The sequence below is a fragment of the Mus caroli genome, unplaced genomic scaffold (assembly GCF_978045245.1).
Source record: "Mus caroli unplaced genomic scaffold, Mus_caroli_1 scaffold_14, whole genome shotgun sequence".
NCBI lineage: Eukaryota > Metazoa > Chordata > Mammalia > Rodentia > Muridae > Mus > Mus caroli.
In genome coordinates, this window is record NW_028227269.1 from 75,269,728 (window position 1) to 75,275,727 (window position 6,000).

Genomic DNA, 6,000 nt, shown 5'->3' on the forward strand with positions numbered 1-6,000 from the left:
TGGACTAAGAGATGGTCAGACAGGAGCTCCCAGTGAACAAAGCTTTAATAATTTGAAAATGAGTAAGTTGCTGTTTTGGAATATAGCCAGAGTATGCACTAAATTTCCATTGGTCCATGCTGATAGCAATGATTGGGTAGATGGATGGATGGATGGATAAATAAGGAAGAGAAGAAGGCAGGGGTAGGAAGGGATTTCTGATGGTCCTACTCTGTCAGTGTGGGCTATGTATGCAGTTGACTTCCTTCCAAAGAGTAGCATGGAAAGAGAGGGCAAGGAGTGACTTTATGGAAGAGAAAGCTAACGAGCACTGGCTCAGTCAGGCGATGGCAGGATCCTTGATGTGATGCAGTGTGAAGATCTCTGTGGTTTTCTTCCCAGTGAGCATAATCTGTTTACTCAGAAGATCAACATGCAAGTTCAGTTCAACAGACTACCTGCCAGTGTCTCTCAAAACTACCAAGGTCTTCCAGAACAAGGGGCATCTGAGAAGCTGCCAGGAGGCTGAGGAGGGAGGCATGATGACCGAAGGTGCTGTGGCCTACATGGAAGCCTGTCCCAGAGAGCACATGGTAGAAAACAGAAATCTGAGTAAAGGATGCGATACAAGTGAGCAGAACTGTTCCATTTACTCAGAGGGATCTTAGAGTGTGCTGTGTGCAAAACTGAGAGCACAGGCCTGGAGGTCATAACCCAGGCATTTAGGTCACACTGTCCTTGGCAGCCACACAGCCCCAGGATAGAGCAGTGCTCTGGACTTCAGTGTCCTGTTTCTGTAAAACCAGATGGACTCGCAGAGTGTGATATTGCACTCCTTTGCAGTTCTGTTAGAAGACCCAAATGAATTCACGAATGTAAGATGCTTTGGAAAGCCTTGTAAAGCTCTCGATACAATGATGTGCCTTCAGTTCTTAGTCTACACCCAAACTTAAAGGGAGCAGGTCTTAGAAAGAAAGCTGTTTCTTACATTGTATCTAAGAGTTCCCTACGAAGGCATGCAGAAAATGAGCGCCTGTGCAGTGTGGATGCCTGGGAACCCTTTTTATATTATAGTAGTTTGAGTGCTGCTCTGCACCATAGCCATTGAGAGTGCTTAGTTACACTGGGCAGAAGTGGTGCTATTGTAGTTCCAGCTTTGAGTCAGGAAGAACCAACTTAATATCGACAGCTCAGAGTCCCTCAGGCACCACAGGGACCCCCTCCCGGCAGTGGTGCTGGGTGATTGTGAGCTATAAGCTTAGGTAAGGTTACGGGGAGGTTGGTTCAGGGTGGAATGATGGCCCTCCACAGAACCCAGGCATGTCAGACGAAGACTTATTATCCAGGTTAAGTCGGGTGGTTTATTCCTGGAAAATGCTTTCCATTTCGCTCTAAATGTATATCTGACCTGTTGAGGAAACCACTTGATAAAATGAATCCAAAGGGCAGAGAACTGCTTCATTTTTGCAAATAGCAGCAGTGAGTGATTCCCGCTTAGGAGTCCCATTGCGGTCTGCTGATGGGTCTGACCTAGTCATCTGGGGCTGAAGAATGTGGTTCTGTCTGCCCCACTGACACCTCATCTGTCACACAGTATTACAAAAGTACCCATCTGTTTTGATATAAATTACAACATTTCAAAACACAAGACCCTTTCTATTTCACTATTATCCAGCCAACCTGGTGCTGTACTTTGTGCTATGCTCTTGTGTTGGGAACTCTTCTGGGACTCTAATGGAATAAAGATGACCTAAATCCAGTTCCTCTGATTTCTCCTGTTGTTCATTTTCTGTTCAAATGAAGGACACCCAGACAGACTCATGTACTAATGAGAGGAGGTCACTCTGGGTATTGGAATGTCAACTGTCCTGACGTCTTTCTCTTTACTCAGCTATGACACCAATCGAGAGTCTAGCTGATGGCCTTTTATTTTTACCTATGTTTTGTTGTCAGTTAGTTGTATTATTTTTCATGTTTTTATTTACTTTTTCCAAGGTCATATACTATATTGACATATGCTTTTCCCTCCCCCAACTCCTCCCAGATCCTCTTCCACCTCCCAGTACTCCCAACTTCATGTTCTTTCTCGCTCTAAAACAAACAAACAAATAAACACAAAAACAAAAGCCCAAACAAACCAGCAACAACTACAAAAAAACCATGAAGTCTGACTGTTTCGACCAGCTACTGGGCATGGGGCCTGCCCCGGGGTGTGGTTCATATCCCCGGTATTACTCCATTGAAGACAGTGGTTTTCCCATTCCCAACAGCTATCAATTGAAATAGCCTCTTGGCTAGGGATGGGACTTTGTGCCAGCCTCCCCTTCTCTGTGATGGAATTCTGTCTGACTTGATTGGTTTTTGTTTTTGCGTGTGTGTGTGTGTGTGTGTGTGTGTGTTTTGAGACATGATCTCATTATGAAGCCCTGGCTGGTATGGAATTTACTAGATAAACCAGGCTTGCTTCACAGTCACAGATATCCTCCAACCTGTGCCTCCTTCCTAGTGCTGATATTAAAGGTGTGGACCACCATGTCTGGCAACTTTATTGATTTATTTACTTTTGGCTTTTTAGGACAGGGTTTCTCTGTATAGAGAAACCTTGGCTGTCCTGGAACTGGCTCTGTAGTCCAGGCTGGCCTCGAACTCAGATATCTGCCTGCCTCTGCCTCCCAAGTGCTGGGATTAAAGGTATGTGCCACCATTTAAATACTTATTTTTGTTTATACTTGTATGTATGTGTGTGTGCCTCATGTATGTGGGTACCCGAGGAGATGAGAAGAGCATGTCAGATCCCATGGAGCTAGAGTTACAGCTTTTGTGACCTACCTGCCCAGTGTGGGTACTGAGAACCAAACTTGAGTACCCTGGAAGAGCAACAAGTGCTCTTGGGCAATCTCCCCGTGATTGATTGATACATATACATATATGTTATATAAAATTATACATTATAAAATTCATAAATATAATCTATAAAATCATATGTTTAAAAGTTTGTAATTAAAATACAATGACATCATTTTCCCTCTTTGATCTCTTGTATTTGCCCCTCCCTTGCTTCCGAATTCATGTCCTTTTTCCCTTGTTGTTACACACACATACATGTGTGTGTGTGTGTGTGTGTGTGTGTGTGTGTGTAGTGTTGTTGTTGTTGTTTGGTTTTTCAAGACAGGGTTTCTCTGTATAGCCCTGGCTGTCCTGGAACTCACTCTGTAGACCAGGCTGGCCTCAAACTCAGAAATCTGTCTACCTTTGCCACGTCTTTGCTGGGATTAAAGACGTGTGCCACCACAGCCTGGCGTGTGTATTTATATTACTAAATATAGAAATACAACCTGCTCAGTATGCCTAGTGTTACTTGTATGTTTATGATTTCAGGTCTGACCACTTGGAACTGGATAACCAATTTGGGCTCTTTTCTCTAGCTAGGGAAGATGGTTTTTCCCACTCAATATTCCTTAGTTGCCTCTAGCTCTCTGCCTGTGGTTGAGGCCTCTCCTCCTCCTTCCATATTAGCATGTCTATTGGTAGTGCTCTTGTTCTGGTCTTGTTTAGACAACCATGTTGATGAGAGTTCATGGGCGTTTCTTCATTTCCAGGACACACAGTCTAAGCTTCCTGTTCTTCAGGCTTTTATAATTTTTAAAAAAGATTTATTGATTATATATATATGAATACACTGTAGCTGTCTTCAGACACACCAGAAGAGGGCGTCAAATCCCATTACAGGTGGTTGTGAGCCACCATGTGGTTGCTTGGAATTGAACTCAGGATGTTTGGAAGAATAGCCAGTGCTCTTAACCATCTCTCCTGCACCATAATTTATTTATTTATTTTTTAAGAATATCTCCCTGGGGCAGGAGAGATGGCTCAGAGCTTAAGAGCACTGTCTGCTCCTCCAGAGGTCCTGAGTTCAATTCCCAGGAAGAAGAAGAAGGAGAAGGAGAAGAAGAGGAGGAGGAGGAGGAGGAGAAGGAGAAGAAGAAGAAGAAGAAGAAGAGAAGAAGAAGAGGAGGAGGAGGAGGAGGAAGAGAAGAAGAAGAAGAAGAAGAAGAAGAAGAAGAAGAAGAAGAAGAAGAGAAGAGGAGTGGGGAGGAGAAGAAGAAAAACGAGAGAGAGAGAGAGAGAGAGAGAGAGAGAGAGAGAGAGAAGAAAGGAAAGGAAAAGAAAAGAAGAAGAATCTCACCCGGTTTTGGTCAGGTACTCATTATGTTGAAACTTTCAACTTTCAATTCTGCTATTTACTAGGTCTTTATCCTTGGTAGATGTCTTACCCAGGCTTCTCTAGGGGAACAGACGGGGGTGGGGGGGCGAGGGAGGGAGTGAGGGAGGACGGACGATTTATTTAATGGTTTATAGGCTGTGGTTCCGCTATTCCAAGAATGACTGTCTACCAATGAAAGATCAAAAATTCCACTAACTGTTCAGTCCACAAAGCTGGATATCTCGGCTGGTCGTCAGTAGATGCCACAATCCCCAAGAAGTAGGCTCTAATGCCAGTGAAGAAATGGACTTGCTAGGGAGAGCAAGCAGACAAAGAACAAGCTTCCTTCTTCCCTGTCCTTTAGAGAGGCCGCCAGCAGGAGGTGTAGCCCAGACTAAACATGTATCTTCCCATCTCAAAGATCTGGGGTAGAAGTGGGTCTTCCTACTACAAAGGTTTAATTAAGAAAAAAACATCCCTCACAGGTGTGCCCAGCCATTTGGGTTTTAGTTCATCCCAGATGTAATCAAGTTGACAACTAAGAATAGCTATCATAAGTCCACCCTTGCCAATTGACACACAATCATACCTCTTTATGTTATGCTTAATTACCAAAAGGAAACAATAGCCTAATAAAGTCTAGACACAATGCAACTATCCCAAATACAATTGCAAACATCTTATATATTTAACCTTATTATAATTATACCTAACATGATATAACTATTCCCCATAAAGCTGAAAATGAATTATAAATAGGGGGCAATGTCCCTTGAAGGACATTCTTTAGTATTGAAAGACTCCAAAACTCCCAAAGGGAGGCACTTACTCAAGCCTCGGGTCAGCCGCGCACCCAAGAAGACACTGAGACCGGTACTTACGATGTATAGGGAGTAAGATTTAATACAGCAACGACAAGAAAGCAAACAAAACAAACAAAAAGCACATATACCAGATATCTGGGGTCGGACCTCATGCAGCCTGCAAGGTGCAGAGGAGATCCGGCCATTAGCCCAAACTTTTCACAAGCTTTTATAGGTAGGAGGCAAGGGGGGGAGCAGGGCAGGGAAAATACAGTTTTACGTCACTAAGTGATTCAACCAAGGGTTTTTCCAAAGTGCTTTTGCAACCGCGTCCCACACTTTGGCCATGTACTTGATTCATTGGAACTGAGGTTTTTACTCACACCCTTATCTCAAAAATGTCCCTGGCACAGTCCTTAGTTGGGAGGGGTAGGACTGGGTTCGTTCCAGGAAACCCTTATCTCAGAAATGTCCCCGGAACAGTTTTCATTTGAGAGGGGGGTCTGACTCTGGTGTGAGAGTTCAGAATGTACTCTGGGGTGAGAGTTCTGGTGGTCAGTAATTTTCCTCTTTCATTCCCCACTCCTTCTAGTGAGTAATTCTAATCTTAGAATTTCAGAAGTCTATATTTTTATGCGGAGAATACTGCATTTACTCTATTTTAACATGGGAACAAAAACAGAATAAGAAGCATTAGTAAACAGAACTAGGCAGGGGCCCTTTTAGCGAGGCTTGAGGGTCTGGGCACGATGTAGGTGCACGTAGATCAGATCTCTGGCTGGAACTGGTGAGATGTCCTTGGGATACCCAGCTGTTCACTGTCTCAGCTGTTGGGATCCCTGGAGCAATGTCGTCCATGTACTCAGTCCGATTTTTCCCAATTGTGACCAGACCACCTGCAAGCCTTTTAACTTAGCATACAGATCATTATTATAACAACATAGGTTTAAACACATCATTTGAGACTATGATGGGCATAGGAGTTTCATAAAGGATTTTAAACAGAGTAAAACT